The sequence below is a fragment of the Panulirus ornatus genome, chromosome 47 (genome assembly GCF_036320965.1).
Source record: "Panulirus ornatus isolate Po-2019 chromosome 47, ASM3632096v1, whole genome shotgun sequence".
Classification (NCBI taxonomy): Eukaryota; Metazoa; Arthropoda; class Malacostraca; order Decapoda; family Palinuridae; genus Panulirus; species Panulirus ornatus.
This window is the reverse complement of record NC_092270.1, coordinates 18982440-19000077: the sequence shown is the minus strand read 5'-3', so window position 1 is coordinate 19000077 and position 17638 is coordinate 18982440. Positions and strand designations below refer to the sequence as shown.

The following is a 17638-nucleotide window of genomic DNA, read 5'->3' as shown; positions in this document are numbered from 1 at the left end:
GGTCCAGGGATACATGGGAAGGGCGAGGTAGGTCCAGGGATACATGGGAAGGGTGAGGTAGGTCCAGGGATACATGGGAAGGGTGAGGTAGGTCCAGGGATACATGGGAAGGGTGAGGAAGGTCCAGGGATACATGGGAGGGGTGAGGTAGGTCCAGGGATACATGGGAAGGGTGAGGTAGGTCCAGGGATACATGTGAAGGGTGAAGTAGGTCCAGGGATACATGGGAAGGGTGAGGTAGGTCCAGGGATACATGGGAAGGGTGAGGTAGTCCAGCGATATATGGGAAGGGTGAGGTAGGTCCAGGGATACATGGGAAGGGTGAGGTAGGTCCAGAGATACATGGGAAGGGTGAGGTAGGTCCAGGGATACATGGGAAGGGTGAGGTAGGTCCAGGGATACATGGGAAGGGTGAGGTAGGTCCAGGGATACATGGGAAGGGTGAAGTAGGTCCAGGGATACATGGGAAGGGTGAGGTAGGTCCAGGGATACATGGGAAGGGTGAGGTAGGTCTAGGGATACATGGGAAGGGTGAGGTAGGTCCAGGGATACATGGGAAGGGTGAGGTAGGTCCAGGGATACATGGGAAGGGTGAGGTAGCTCCAGGGATACATGGGAAGGGTGAGGTAGGTCCAGGGATACATGGGAAGGGTGAGGTAGGTCCAGGGATACATGGGGAGGGTGAGGTAGGTCCAGGGATACATGGGAAGGGTGAGGTAGATCCAGGGATACATGGGAAGGGTGAGGTAGTCCAGCGATACATGGGAAGGGTGAGGTAGGTCCAGGGATACATGGGAAGGGTGAGGTAGGTCCAGGGATACATGGGAAGGGTGAGGTAGGTCCAGGGATACATGGGAAGAGTGAGGTAGGTCCAGGGATACATGGGAAGGGTTAGGTAGGTCCAGGGAAACATGGGATGGGTGAGGTAGGTCCAGGGATACATGGGATGGGTGAGGTAGGTCCAGGGATACATGGGAAGGGTGAGGTAGGTCCAGGGATACATGGGAAGGGTGAAGTAGGTCCAGGGATACATGGGAAGGATGAGGAAGGTCCAGGGATACATGGGAAAGGTGAGGTAGGTCCAGGGATACATGGGAAGGGTGAAGTAGGTCCAGAGATACATGGGAAGGGTGAGGTAGGTCCAGGGATACATGGGAAGGGTGAGGTAGGTCCAGGGATACATGAGAAAGGTGAGGTAGGTCCAGGGATACATGGGAAAGGTGAGGTAGGTCCAGAGATACATGGGAAGGATGAGGTAGGTCCAGGGATACCTGGGAAGGGTGGGGTAGGTCCAGGGATACATGGGAAGGGTGAGGTAGGTCCAGGGATACCTGGGAAGGGTGAGGTAGGTCCAGGGATACATGGGAAGGGTGAAGTAGGTCCAGAGATACATGGGAAGGATGAGGTAGGTCCAGGGATAGCTGGGAAGGGTGGGGTAGGTCCAGGGATACATGGGAAGGATGAGGTAGGTCCAGGGATACATGGGAAGGGTGAGGTAGGTCCAGGGATACATGGGGAGGATGAGGTAGGTCCAGGGATACGTGGGAAGGGTGAGGTAGGTCCAGGGATACGTGGGAAGGATGAGGTAGGTCCAGGGATACCTGGGAAGGGTGGGGTAGGTCCAGGGATACATGGGAAGGATGAGGTAGGTCCAGGGATACATGGGAAGGATGAGGTAGGTCCAGGGATACATGGGAAGGATGAGGTAGGTCCAGGGATACGTGGGAAGGGTGAGGTAGGTCCAGGGATACATGGGAAGGGTGAGGTAGGTCCAGGGATACATGAGAAGGGTGAGTAAGGTCCAGAGATACATGGGAAGGGTGAGGTAGGTCCAGGGATACATGGGAAGGGTGAGGTAGGTCCAGGGATACATGAGAAGGGTGAGGTAGGTCCAGGGATACATGGGAAGGATGAGGTAGGTCCAGGGATACATGGGAAGGGTGAGGTAGGTCCAGGGATACATGGGAAGGGTGAGGTAGGTCCAGGGATACATGGGAAGGGTGAGGTATGTTGATGGTGTGAGAGGCAGTAAGCTGGTGGTATAGGCCACGTCTGTAGTGTTGTGGTAGAGTGATGGTGGTGGTGATGGTGACAGAGATGGGCAGTGCATGTGTCACGTCCGGTGATGGGGATGGTGGGGATGGGGATGGGGAGATAATGTGGTAGCCGAAGTGCCCCTTCCCCGCTGTAGCAGCCTCCCTTCCCTCCCGTCGTCCGCTCCCCTTGTAACATTTACTTAAACGCCACTTAATCTGGGGCATGGTCGTCGCCTTGACACACTTCATTTATCCCCCGCTTCCCTAATTTGATCACAGCGGACGAGGCATTGTTTACGTCGCGCGCGCGCTCGCCCGCCCCTCCCACCCGGGCCTGACCACACTGGCCCTCTCTGTATAGCGTACCTGAGGTAGCCTGTCTACATGTATTAGATCTAGCGTGCTTGTACCTCCACCTCCTCCTTGTACCCTCACCTCCTCCTTGTACCCCTCACCTCCTCCTTGTACCCTCACCTCCTCCTTGTACCCTCACCTCCTCCTTGTACCCTCACCTCCTCCTTGTACCCTCAGCTCCGCCTGGTGCCCCCCCACCTCCGTCTGGTGCCCCCCACCTCCTCCTTGTACCCTCACCTCCTCCTTGTACCCTCACCTTCCCCTTGTACCCTCCACCTCCTCCTTGTACCCCCTCACCTCCTCCTTGTACCCTCACCTCCGCCTGGTGGCCCCCACCTCCGCCTGGTGCCCCGCGCCCCCCACCTCCGCCTCACACCGCCAGCCAGCCTGGGCCTGAGCCTCCCTCCCTCCCTCCCTCCTCCCGTCGTCTCCCTCCCTCCCTCCCTCCTCCCGTCGTCTCCCTCCCTCCCTCCCTCCTCCCATCGTCTCCCTCCCTCCCTCCCTCCCTCCTCCCGTCGTCTCCCTCCCTCCCTCCCTCCCTCCGCCCGTCGTGTCGCCGACGCTACCCCTCCGTCGCCCGTCGCTGTGAGGGGTAGCGCCTCCCTCTCCTCCTCCGTCACTGATCCCGTCTGACAGATGGGACTTACGACTGGGATCCCCCTCCCTCTTGTGTACAATGATCCCGAGGCGGGGATGTGTGTGTGTGTGTGTGTATGATTTGGGATGATGGCGCGCGCAACCATTGCTCAAGTGTAGGTCGGCCATCTCAGTTATTGCCTTTGTGGATGACGCGTCGCTGCTCAAGGCAGGAGCAGGTGCACGTCAGGCCCTGCTGGGCGCCGCTCCTGCTGGCCACTTTAATCTCTGAGTGGCCACAACTCTGCTGGGCACTTTATCTCTCAGTGGCCACAACTCTGCTGGGCATTTTATCTCTCAGTGGCCACAGTTCTGCTGGGCACTTTATCTCTCAGTGGCCACAACTCTTCTGGGCATTTTATCTCTCAGTGGCCACAACTCTGCTGGGCACTTTATCTCTCAGTGGCCACAACTCTGCTGGGCACTTTATCTCTCAGTGGCCACAACTCTGCTGGGCACTTTATCTATGAGTGGCCACAACTCTGCTGGGCACTTTATCTATGAGTGGCCACAACTCTTCTGGGCACTTTAATCTCTCAGTGGCCACAACTCTGCTGGGCACTTTATCTCTGAGCGGCCACTCCTGCTGGGCACTTTATCTCTGAGTGGCCATAACTCTGCTGGGCACTTTGAGTGGCCACAACTCTGCTGGGCACTTTATCTCTCAGCGGCCACAACTCTGCTGGGCACTTTATCTCTCAGTGGCCACAACTCTGCTGGGCACTCTATCTCTGAGTGGCCACAACTCTGCTGGGCATTTTATCTCTGAGTGGCCACAACTCTGCTGGGCACTCTATCTCTGAGTGGCCACAACTCTGCTGGGCACTTTATCTTTGAGTGGCCACAACTCTGCTGGGCACTTTGAGTGGCCACAACTCTGCTGGGCACTTTATCTCTGAGTGGCCACAACTCTGCTGGGCACTTTAATCTTTGAGTGGCCACAACTCTTCTGGGCACTTTATCTCTCAGCGGCCACAACTCTGCTGGGCACTTTATCTCTCAGTGGCCACAACTCTGCTGGGCACTCTATCTCTGAGTGGCCACAACTCTGCTGGGCATTTTATCTCTGAGTGGCCACAACTCTGCTGGGCACTCTATCTCTGAGCGGCCACTCCTGCTGGGCACTTTATCTCTGAGTGGCCATAACTCTGCTGGGCATTTTATCTCTGAGTGGCCACAACTCTGCTGGGCACTCTATCTCTGAGCGGCCACTCCTGCTGGGCACTTTATCTCTGAGTGGCCACAACTCTGCTGGGCATTTTATCTCTGAGTGGCCACAACTCTGCTGGGCACTTTATCTCTGAGCGGCCACTCCTGCTGGGCACTTTATCTCTGAGTGGCCATAACTCTGCTGGGCACTTTATCTCTGAGTGGCCATAACTCTGCTGGGCACTTTGAGTGGCCACAACTCTGCTGGGCACTTTATCTCTGAGTGGCCACAACTCTGCTGGGCACTTTATCTCTGAGTGGCCACAACTCTGCTGGGCACTTTATCTCTGAGTGGCCACAACTCTGCTGGGCACTTTATCTCTGAGTGGCCACAACTCTGCTGGGCATTTCATCGTGGCCCTTGTGGCCCCAGGGTTGGCCAGCGTGTTGTGACTCCATCAGTCGCGTTATGGGATATAATTTTTTTCTTTACGTATTTGATTTATTAATTTATTTCCAACTGTATCAGGAGAACATGTGATTGTATTAGGTGGACATGTATTTTCATGAATATGTGACGTGACAGATGCAGAGCACAGGTGTTTCCACGTGTACGAGAGCACGTATTGAGTTCATTATTTCGTGTTAGATTTTGATTTAGAAGGAAGAAGGAAGGAGGACGCTTGGTGTAGTGCGGTGAGTGAGTGTTGGTAGGATGTGTGGTGTGTGTGTGTGTGTGTGTGTGTGTGTGTGGTGTGTGTGTGTGGTGTGTGTGTGTGTGTGTGTGTGTGTGTGTAGTGAAGGTACGTAGGTGTGGGAGGGTGGATGTGTTGGTGATGGCATGGGTCCATACCTGCCTCGTGCCACCTCACGGTGCCAGACCCTACCCTAACCCAACCTCCACATCTGCCATACCACATGACCACATCTCCACCTCCTCCACTAGCACCCACACTACACCACATGACCACATCTCCACCTCCTCCACTAGCACCCACACTACACCACATGACCACATCTCCACCTCCTCCACTAGCACCCACACTACACCACATGACCACATCTCCACCTCCTCTACTAGCACCCACACTACACCACATGACCACATCTCCACCTCCTCCACTAGCACCCACACTACACCACATGACCACATCTCCACCTCCTCCACTAGCACCCACACTACACCACATGACCACCTCCTCCACTAGCACCCACACTACACCACATGACCACATCTCCACCTCCTCCACTAGCACCCATCTCATCACCAACATTACTAAACCACACAGCTCCAGATGATAATAAATTGATCGTTCATTAATGTATAATTAATTATTATGTAGCATTATTGATACAGTGTGATAATGATGATTCAACGACATCTCTTCCTCTTTTTTTTCAGATAGAGAGAGACGAGCGAGAGACGTGAAGCCCCCCCACATAACTGAGTACATCACAGGTAGGTGGTGCCAGGTGGTGTCGAACCCAGGTGTAGGCAGTTCGCTAGGGGCGCCGGCGTTAGCTTGGTGCCAGGTGGGGGAGGGTGAGGCCTTCTCCCTTCAGGTAGTGTGAGGAAGGAGTGCAGGAGGTCGTGGTAATTGAACGAGGGAGAGGCGCGTCTGCTCCCACCACCGCCCGCTCTGTCTCGACCTATTTTTGGGAACAGTGCTAGAGACTGGTCCAGCCAGCCAGGGGGCGCTCCTCCCTCACTTACCTCACACTGTCGCACCCACGCCTCCCCCATGACTTAAGTCTTCGAGGTTCATGGCACACTCAAATCTGTGATTACCGGGACGTGTGAGAAGCAGTTGTGAGGGCGTGAGCCGCCCTACCGAGGGACGTGGTGGGGGCCTCCATGTCTGTAGTGTGGCTAGGAGCCACAGCTGGTGACCGACCATCTGACCATATTACCTATGTGTTCCTCTTGTGCCTCAAGGCTGTAAGAATGATGGAAAAGGTGGTTCACGCATTAGTGCAAGTGGGTACAGACTGTTAGATCCTTTCGAAGTCTGTCATCAGTCAGGACTGACATGTACAGAGTTAAAAAGGACGGTAGGTGACACAGGGAGATGTGTGTATATATATAAACATGTGTCCACAATGGACCACAGACCCGTCAGTGGTGAACAGGAAGCCACATGTTACTCCAAGCTTTTTTGGAAACGTATTTATAACGTTGCTCTCAACTTCTCCCATTGGCCGGTCATTCCCTCTTAAATAACATTTCTCAAGATCTCTTTTCCTTGCCACGGATGGAACCACACTGATCCAGTTTCAACAGCCCTCTTGATCAAGGACTTGTGAGGTCTTTCATGATTTTTTGAGTTACCTGCATCAGCTCCCATCCTCACCTTCCTCTCTTTCCTTGGCGTGTGGTATGGTCTTCGCAAGACCTGGGTCGCTCGCTGCTGTCCTGGGTGTTTCTGTCAGTTTGGCCAGTCGAAACTCATCATGGTCTCCTGTGTGGTTGATCACCAGGGAATTATATATAAAGTATTTGGCGTGTATCTCGTAGATTTGAATATTGATTCGTGTTAAGTTTTAGAATTGGATTCGTCTATTTCATTGCTCTTAACCACACCTTCCTTTTGCTTTCGGTGGACACAGATATTACGCCATATTGTTAACTCTCCGTGGTTGTCATCCAGTTTGTGTGTAGCTCAGTCGAGTTCATGTGTGAGCAGATGTCTTCCGCTCCTCTGAGTGTTGATATCCCTGTGTCACATGTGAGCTGTGTGTGTGTGTATGTATGCCAAGTGACACCTGCGGAGGTTCAGTAACTGGTGTCGGTCCACCACCCAGCTGAGCCTCGTCTGCTGCTCTTGTCATCTTACAACTGAGCGCAAGATTATCATTATCAGTAACGTAAGACCAGCATCTTACAACTGAACCCCTAATTATCATTACCAATAACGTAAGACCAGCATCTTACAACTGAACTTCAGTTATCATTATCACGTCCCGAGGCAGGGAAACACGTCCCCAGGCAGGGAAACACGTCCCCAGGCAGGGAAACTCGTCCCCAGGCAGGGAAACTCGTCCCAAGGCAGGGAAACACGTCCCGAGGCAGGGAAACACGTCCCCAGGCAGGGAAACTCGTCCCCAGGCAGGGAAACTCGTCCCCAGGCAGGGAAACTCGTCCCAAGGCAGGGAAACACGTCCCGAGGCAGGGAAACACGTCCCCAGGCAGGGAAACTCGTCCTTAGGCAGGGAAACACGTCCTTAGGCAGGGAAACACGTCCCGAGGCAAGGGAAACACGTCCCGAGGCAGGGAAACGCGTCCCGAGGCAGGGAAACACGTCCTCAGGCAAGGGAAACACGTCCCGAGACAGGGAAACACGTCCCCAGGCAGGGAAACACGTCTTCAGGCAAGGGAAACACGTCTTCAGGCAAGGGAAACACGTCTTCAGGCAGGGAAACACATAAACAGGCAAGGAAACACGTCCCGAGGCAAGAGAAACACGTCCTGAGGCAGGGAAACACGTCCCCAGGCAGGGAAACACGTCTTCAGGCAAGGGAAACACGTCTTCAGGCAAGGGAAACACGTCCTCAGGCAGGGAAACACGTCTCCAGGCAGGGGAACACGTCCTCAGGCAGGGAAACACGTCTCCAGGCAGGGGAACACGTCCCGAGGCAAGGGAAACACGTCATCAGGCAGGGAAACACGTCTCCAGGCAGGGGAACACGTCCCGAGGCAAGGGAAACACGTCCTCAGTCAGGGAAACACGTCTTCAGGCAGGGGAAACACGTCTTCAGGCAAGGGAAACACGTCTTCAGACAGGGAAACACATACACAGGCAAGGAACACGTCCCGAGGCAAGAGAAACACGTCCTGAGGCAGGGAAACACGTCCCGAGGCAAGGGAAACACGTCCTCAGGCAGGGGAACACGTCACCAGGCAAGGGAAACACGTCCCCAGGCAAGGAAACACGTCCCGAGGCAAGGGAAACACGTCACCCGGCAAAGCAACACGTCACCAGGCAAGGGAAACACGTCCCCAGGCAGGGGAACACGTCACCAGGCAAGGGAAACACGTCCTCAGGCAGGGAAACACGTCTCCAGGCAGGGAAACACGTCCCCAGGCAAAGCAACACGTCACCAGGCAAGGCAACACGTCCCTGAGCGATTACTATGGAGTAAGGAGGAACAGAGGGCCGGACCTGAGTCGATGTGTTTTGGGTCATCAATACGACGACGTGTGAGGCACAGCAACACAACACAGGCCACAGCCCGTCACGTCCAGCCACTGTACCATGCAACACTGGCCTGGTGTTGCACCACCGCCTCCCCTCCCGCCAACATCCAAGGTCACGTGACAAACACATCAACAGATGTTCATTGTTACGTGATGGGTCCAGTGTTGGCAGGTGTGTGAGACGTAGAGCAGATGCAGTGTTGGCAGGTGTGTGAGAGACTGTTTTAGAGCAGATCCAGTGTTGGCAGGTGTGTGAGACACTGTTGTAGAGCAGATCCAGTGTTGGCAGGTGTGTGAAACACTGTTGTAGAGCAGATCCAGTGTTGGCAGGTGTGTGAGACACTGTTGTAGAGCAGATCCAGTGTTGGCAGGTGTGTGAGACACTGTTGTAGAGCAGATCCAGTGTTGGCAGGTGTGTGAAACACTGTTGTAGAGCAGATCCAGTGTGGCAGGTGTGTGAGACACTTGTAGAGCAGATCCAGTGTTGGCAGGTGTGTGAGACACTGTTGTAGAGCAGATCCAGTGTTGGCAGGTGTAGGGACACCCACGTGCCTATCTACACAGGCAGAAGCGAGCGGTCATTCACGAGTTAACTTCACCGTGTCTGTTGCCAAATCTTCACAGATCACATACACACCAGAAAAATGTGTATATACACACCTCACGGTGACTGTATATATATATATATATATATATATATATATATATATATATATATATATATATATATATATATATTGGAAAGGATCACAATTTTGCGCGTGATCAAGATATTCCTATGAGTCCACGGGGAAAATGAAACACGAAAAGTTCCCAAGTGCACTTTCGTGTCATAATCACATCATCAGGGGAGACACAAGAGAGAAATATAACAGTCAATTGATATACATCGAAGAGACGAAGCTAGGACGCCATTTGGTAAACAAGTGATTGTCCATGTTTACCAAATGGCGTCCTAGCTTCGTCTCTTCGATGTATATCAACTGACTGTTATATTTCTCTCTTGTGTCTCCCCTGATGATGTGATTATGACACGAAAGTGCACTAGGCAACTTTTCGTGTTTCATTTTCCCCGTGGACTCATAGGAATATATATATATATATATATATATATATATATATATATATATATATATATATATATATATATATATATATATATATATATATTCAGAACACGTGAAGATTTGATGCCTACCATGGACTTTGAAGTAGTATGACTGACAATTAAGAGACAGTGTGAGATGGACGAGACATCACGAACCGTTGTGTTGACCGGACGTGACACGAGAAGTGATGACCCGATGCTGCTGGCATGGCCTTATATAGGTCCGTGTTCACGAACCACACGACGGACGGTCGACCTTTGCGAACACGACGAAGCGTTGCATCATCACTATCATCATCATCATCATCACTATCATCATCATCATCACTATCATCATCATCATCATCATCACTATCATCATCATCATCACTATCATCATCATCATCATCATCACTATCATCATCATCATCATCACTATCATCATCATCATCATCACTATCATCATCGTATTGAAGTACGTGATAGTTAAGCGATGAGGCAGGTGGACGCTGATTGGCTGGCTGGCTGGCCAGGGACACCCCCCCTCCCCTTTGTCATACACTTAACAAGGGTTAATAGATCGTTAATAAGTACTTCATTTATCTCTTCAAATGATCATTTATGTATTTAACACATTTGAAAATGTTATTAAAGTGATGGGACTACGAATACATGTTACAGGAAGTGTATGGTCCGTGACTACGAATACATGTTACAGGAAGTGTATGGTCCGTGACCACGAGCCATACATGTTACAGGAAGTGTATGGTCCGTGACCACGAGCCATACATGTTACGGGAAGTGTATGGTCCGTGACCACGAGCCGTACATGTTACAGGAAGTGTATGGTCCGTGACCACGAGCCATACATGTTACAGGAAGTGTATGGTCCGTGACCACGAGCCATACATGTTACAGGAAGTGTATGGTCCGTGACTACGAATACATGTTACAGGAAGTGTATGGTCCGTGACCACGAGCCGTACATGTTACAGGAAGTGTATGGTCCGTGACCACGAGCCATACATGTTACAGGAAGTGTATGGTCCGTGACTACGAATACATGTTACAGGAAGTGTATGGTCCGTGACCACGAGCCATACATGTTACAGGAAGTGTATGGTCCGTGACCACGAACCATACATGTTACAGGAAGTGTATGGTCCGTGACCACGAGCCATACATGTTACAGGAAGTGTATGGTCCGTGACTACGAATACATGTTACAGGAAGTGTATGGTCCGTGACTACGAATACATGTTACAGGAAGTGTATGGTCCGTGACTACGAACCATACATGTTACAGGAAGTGTATGGTCCGTGACTACGAATACATGTTACAGGAAGTGTATGGTCCGTGACCACGAGCCATACATGTTACAGGAAGTGTATGGTCCGTGACTACGAACCATACATATTACAGGAAGTGTATGGTCCGTGACTACGAATACATGTTACAGGAAGTGTATGGTCCGTGACCACGAACCATACATGTTACAGGAAGTGTATGGTCCGTGACTACGAATACATGTTACAGGAAGTGTATATGGTCCGTGACTACGAATACATGTTACGGGAAGTGTATGGTCCGTGACTACGAATACATGTTACAGGAAGTGTATGGTCCGTGACTACGAATACATGTTACAGGAAGTGTATATGGTCCGTGACTACGAATACATGTTACAGGAAGTGTATGGTCCGTGACTACGAGCCATACATGTTACAGGAAGTGTATGGTCCGTGACTACGAATACATGTTACAGGAAGTGTATGGTCCGTGACCACGAGCCATACATGTTACAGGAAGTGTATGGTCCGTGACTACGAGCCATACATGTTACAGGAAGTGTATGGTCCGTGACTACGAATACATGTTACAGGAAGTGTATGGTCCGTGACCACGAGCCATACATGTTACAGGAAGTGTATGGTCCGTGACTACGAATACATGTTACAGGAAGTGTATATGGTCCGTGACTACGAATACATGTTACAGGAAGTGTATGGTCCGTGACTACGAATACATGTTATAGGAAGTGTATATGGTCCGTGACCACGAACCATACATGTTACAGGAAGTGTATGGTCCGTGACTACGAATACATGTTATAGGAAGTGTATGGTCCGTGACCACGAACCATACATGTTACAGGAAGTGTATGGTCCGTGACTACGAATACATGTTATAGGAAGTGTATATGGTCCGTGACCACGAGCCATACATGTGTTATGAAGGTTGCAATGTTGAATGTCAAAGAATGTTGAGAACATCACAAATTAACATCAGAACTGGTTCTAGTGGGAGGACGGTACGACCCTGCATGACGCCAGGTGATTACAGGTCAGCTAAACAACCCCACGACCGCTGGAGGAGGAGGACGACAGCTGATTGGTCCTCGATAGTCCAGTGTGTCGGGTCACAACTGACCCTATAAAGACCATGTCACACAGTATAGCCATGTTCTCCACACACGACCGTGGCTCTCTCGCTGTTACACGGTGTTACAGGGCCGGAGGAGTGTGTTACAAGGCGGGAGTGTGTTACAGGGCGGGAGGAGTGTGTTACAAGGCGGTAGGAGTGTGTTACAGGACGGGAGGAGTGTGTTACAGGGCGGGAGGAGTGTGTTACAGGGCGGGAAGAGTATGTTACAGGCCGGGAGGAGTGTGTTACAGGGCGGGAGGAGTGTGTTACAGGGCGGGAGGAGTGTGTTACAGGGCGGGAGGAGTGTGTTACAGGGCGGGAAGAGTGCGTTACTGGACGGGAGGAGTGTGTTACAGGGCGGGAGGAGTGTGTTACAAGGCGGGAGGACTGTGTTACAACTAGTAGTTGAGACGTAGTAGGATGGATGGTTTAGCCGTGAGCCGGACGACCTCGTAGTGAGGTGTGGCTGTGACCATCTCCTGGGTGTATGGCGGTCATCTCCCATCTCCTCCTCCTCCTCCTCCTCCGTCTCCTCCTCCTCCTCCTCCTCCTCCTCCTCCTCCATCTCCTCCTCCTCCTCCTCCTCCTCCTCCTCCTCCGGGTGTAGACCTTAAATGTTCCTTTCCCGCTTGTGTTTTGATGCTTCTTCTGGGGTCAACCATCACACACACACACACACACACACACAACACACACACACACACACACACACACACACACACACACACACCACACACACACACACAACACACACCAGTAATGATGAGGTGATGTGTTGCCAGTACGTAGTGGACCCCAGTAGTGTTGCACAGAACTGCCACACATTTCCCTGAGACATTGTGTTGTTGTAAGTTTTGGTGTCCTTGTGTTGTTCTTTTGATTTGGCTCCATTTGTAGCGTTCATTTCTCTCGTCTTTCGTCCAGCACCGGTCTCACCACTGGAGCGAAGTGGCGACCATGCTTGGCAGTGGATGACTCAGATTCTGTAGTGGTTTTAATGATGTTTGTATGTTTGGCTGATCATAATATACAGCTCACCCTCTCGAGGAAGTGTGTGCCATCCCTTGATTCTCGTTCATATGTACCTGACATTGATGCCCATACGGGTCATCCTTGGCTGTCGATAGTACAAGAAAATCAACCTCAAATGACACCCGAGGAAGTGCGCGCGCTGGTTCAACACGTTCTTTGCCCAGGGCCAGGGAAAGGGGCATGCGCCCCTCACTGGGGATAAGGTCCAGTTCCTCCTGTGTTATGGGGGGGAATGGGAGGTGAGGAAAGTGATGATAGTACACACACGGGACGGACTGATCACTGAAAGACCTCGGAGAAATAATCTGTGGCCACATTAGCGTAAGCGGGCGTGAGGCAACAGTTGCTTCCCTCACGTAAGATTGGATCCTGCGGACCTTCAAGACTGGCATGGAAGACTCTGTATACGACACCTCCTCTGACACCCAGTGGTGCGATGTGCACGGAAACACGGTCCACCCTCGTAGTCCGGAGCCCAGATGCCTTCAGTACCGTAATGTCCCGGGATGCTGTGCGGTGGAGGAGGTCAAGTGTATGGTGGACAAGTACCTACAAAGTGTACCAGGCTGTGTGTGTGTGGGGCCTGAGGGCTGCCGCATCCAACAGCTTGGTCGACCAACGAGCGACTCAGTCCAGCAGCCTGGGCCCAGCCCGGGCTGCGGGGGTGAAGACCCCGCCGAAGAATGCACCAGGTTACCAGTAGGACAAGAGAAAAAAAAAATATCTACGCGTCTCTCAAGGATCTTAATGTTCTCACATCAACATACAAACATGAATTATATTTGACACGACAATAATGGAAGACTGCAATATCTTCTCACCATGTGATGTACGATGATGTTATCACTATGTGATGTACGATGATGTTATCACTATGTGATGCACGATGATGTTATCACTGGAATATACGGTGATGCTATCACTGTGTGATGTACGATGATGTTATGACTGGAATATACGATGATGTTATCTTTATGTGATGTACGATGATGTTATCACCATGTGATGTACGATGATGTTATCACTGGAATACACGGTGATGTTATCACTGTGTGATGTACGATGATGTTATCACTGGAATGTACGATGATGTTATCACTATGTGAAGTACGATGATGTTATCACTGGAATATATGATGATGTTATCACTATGTGATGTACGATGATGTTATCACTGGAATATACGATGATGTTATCACCATGTGATGTACGATGATGTTATCACTGTGTGATGCACGATGATGTTATCACTATGTGATGCACGATGATGTTATCACTGTGTGATGCACGATGATGTTATCTTTATGTGATGCACGATGATTTTATCTATGTGATTTACGATGATGTTATCACTATGTGATGTACGATGATATCACCATGTGATGTACGATGATGTTATCACTATGTGATGCACGATGATGTTATCACTATGTGATGTACGATGATGTTATCACTATGTGATGCACGATTATGTTATCACTATGTGATGTACGATGATGTTATCACTATGTGATGTACGATGATGTTATCGCTATGTGATGTACGATGATGTTATCACTATGTGATGCACGATGATGTTATCACTATGTGATGCACGATGTTTTTATCTATGTGATGTACGATGATGTTATCACTATGTGATGTAGGATGATGTTATCACTATGTGATGCACGATGATGTTATCACTATGTAATGCACGATGATTTTATCTATGTGATGTACGATGATTTTATCACTGTGATGCGCGATGATGTTATCACTATGTGATGTACGATGATGTTATCACTATGTGATGTACGATGATGTTATCACTATGTGATGCACGATGATGTTATCACTATGTGATGTACGATGATGTTATCACTATGTGATGCACGATGATGTTATCACTATGTGATGCACGATGATGTTATCACTATGTGATGCACGATGATGTTATCACTATGTGATGTAGGATGATGTTATCACTATGTGATGCACGATGATGTTATCACTATGTGATGCACGATGATTTTATCTATGTGATGTACGATGATTTTATCACTGTGATGCGCGATGATGTTATCACTATGTGATGTACGATGATGTTATCACTATGTGATGCACGATGATGTTATCACTATGTGATGCACGATGATTTTATCACTATGTGATGCACGATGATTTTATCACTATGTGATGCACGATGATTTTATCACTATGGGATGCACGATGATGTTTCATTATGGGATGCTCGATGATGTTATCACTATGTGATGTACGCAAATGTTATCACTGTGATGCACGATGATTTTATCTATGTGATGCACGATGATATTATCACTATGGGATGTACGATGAGGAAGGGCTGGTCAAGCTGTGGGTCCCAGCTCCCAGCGGCTGGGGCCGGCACAACACTCCAGCAGGTGTACTGCAGGCGAGGTGGTTGTGGTGAGTGGTTGTGTCTGGATAAGCTGAGGGTTGTATGTGTTATGATACAACACATGTGAAGTTCTTGGGATTGTGTGTCTGGTGTTTTAGTGTTGTGATGTTCATAATAAAGTGGACTATGTGAGTGGCTCTGGTGGGGTGGGTGGCTAGGGTGTGGCTCTGGTGGGGTGGGTGGCTAGGGTGTGGCTCTGGTGGGGTGGGTGGCTAGGGTGTGGCTCTGGTGGGGTGGGTGGCTAGGGTGTGGCTCTGGTGGGGTGGGTGGCTAGGGTGTGGCTCTGGTGGGGTGGGTGGCTAGGGTGTGGCTCTGGTGGGGGGTGGCTAGGGTGTGGCTCTGGTGGGGTGGGTGGCTAGGTGTGGCTCTGGTGGGGTGGTGGCTAGGGTGTGGCTCTGGTGGGTGGATGCTGGTGTGGGTCTGGAGGTGGGTGCTAGGGTGTTGCTCTGGTGGGGTGATGGCTAGGGTGTGGCTCTGGTGGGGTGGGTGGCTAGGGTGTGGCTCTGATGGGGTGGGTGGCTAGGGTGTGGCTCTGGTGGGGTGGGTGGCTAGGGTGTGGCTCTGGTGGTGGGTGGCTAGGGTGTGGCTCTGGTGGGGTGGGTGGCTAGGGTGTGGCTCTGGTGGGTGGGTGGACTAGGTGTGTACTCGGGTGGGTGGTGGTGGTTGGGCTATGTGGGGTGATGTGTAGATACACTGTGGGTGTGGGTGTGTGGTCTGGTGGTGTGTGGTGGGTGTGCTCATAGTAGGTGGCTAGGTGGGGGCTCTGGTGGGGTGGGTGGCTAGGGTGTGCTCTGGTGGGCTAGGTGGTAGGGTGTGCTCTGGAGGGGGGGTGAGTGGCTCTGGTGGGGTTAGTGGCTAGGGTGGCTCTGTGGGGTGGGTGGCTAGGGTGTGGCTCTGGTGGGGTGGGTGGCTAGGGTGTGGCTCTGGTGGGGTGGGTGGCTAGGGTGTGGCTCTGGTGAGGTGGGTGGCTAGGGTGTGGCTCTGGTGGGGTGGGTGGCTAGGGTGTGGCTCTGGTGGGGTGGGTGGCTAGGGTGTGGCTCTGGTGGTATGGGTGGCTAGAGTGTGGCTCTGCTGGTGGTGGATGATGATGATAATGATGGTGATGGTGATGATAATGATGGTGATGATGATGATAATGATGGTGATGAGTGTTGGAGAGAGAGGGTTGTGTCCCCAGCTGCTGGCCAGTGGTGGGTGGTTGGTGAGGTGTGTGTGTGTGTGTGTGTGTGTGGTGCCGGCTCGTACCACCAACACGCCCTCCCAAACTTCCCTCCCTCCCTCCCTCCCTCCCTCCTTTCCCTCCCCCCCCGTGATGCAGTCATATGCTGTAGTGCTCCCTGGCGCCAGGTCCCCTCACCCCCTTACTACTGGTCAATATTGTGGTGTGTGGTGCCAGGTCCCCTCTTACTACTGGTCAATATTGTGGTGTGTGGCGCCAGGTCCCCCCTTACTACTGGTCAATATTGTGATGTGTGGCGCCAGGTCCCCCCTTACTACTGGTCAATATTGTGATGTGTGGCGCCAGGTCCCCTCTTACTACTGGTCAATATTGTGGTGTGTGGCGCCAGGTCCCCCCTTACTACTGGTCAATATTGTGATGTGTGGCGCCAGGTCCCCCCTTACTACTGGTCAATATTGTGATGTGTGGCGCCAGGTCCCCTCTTACTACTGGTCAATATTGTGGTGTGTGGCGCCAGGTCCCCTCTTACTACTGGTCAATATTGTGATGTGTGGCGCCAGGTCCCCCCTTACTACTGGTCAATATTGTGATGTGTGGCGCCAGGTCCCCTCTTACTACTGGTCAATATTGTGGTGTGTGGCGCTAGGTCCCCCCTTACTACTGGTCAATATTGTGGTGTGTGGCGCCAGGTCCCCCCTTACTACTGGTCAATATTGTGGTGTGTGGCGCCAGGTCCCCCCTTACTACTGGTCAATATTGTGGTGTGTGGCGCCAGGTCCCCCCTTACTACTGGCCAATATTGTGGTGTGTGGCGCCAGGTCCCCTCTTACTACTGGTCAATATTGTGGTGTGTGGCGCCAGGTCCCCCCTTACTACTGGTCAATATTGTGATTTGTGGCGCCAGGTCCCCCCTTACTACTGGTCAATATTGTGGTGTGTGGCGCCAGGTCCCCTCTTACTACTGGTCAATATTGTGGTGTGTGGCGCCAGGTCCCCCCTTACTACTGGTCAATATTGTGGTGTGTGGCGCCAGGTCCCCCCTTACTACTGGTCAATATTGTGGTGTGTGGCGCCAGGTCCCCCCTTACTACTGGCCAATATTGTGGTGTGTGGCGCCAGGTC

The 17638-nt window shown here is 51.4% G+C and overlaps 1 protein-coding gene across 9 annotated transcripts in view; it reads left to right on the top strand.

Annotated features, from left to right (window-relative positions):
- The window catches only part of rhea (Talin_middle and talin-RS domain-containing protein rhea), a 639718-nt gene that overhangs the window by 368660 nt on the left and 253420 nt on the right, over positions 1-17638 (top strand). For 7 of the 9 annotated variants that reach the window (XM_071689886.1, XM_071689881.1, XM_071689877.1 and 4 more), the window contains one exon: positions 5578-5634. The gene's annotated coding sequence lies outside the window, so the exon portion shown is untranslated. Of the gene's footprint in view, positions 1-5574; positions 5635-17638 lie in introns of all 9 variants that reach the window. The other 2 variants (XM_071689879.1, XM_071689878.1) reach the window with 1 other exon arrangement.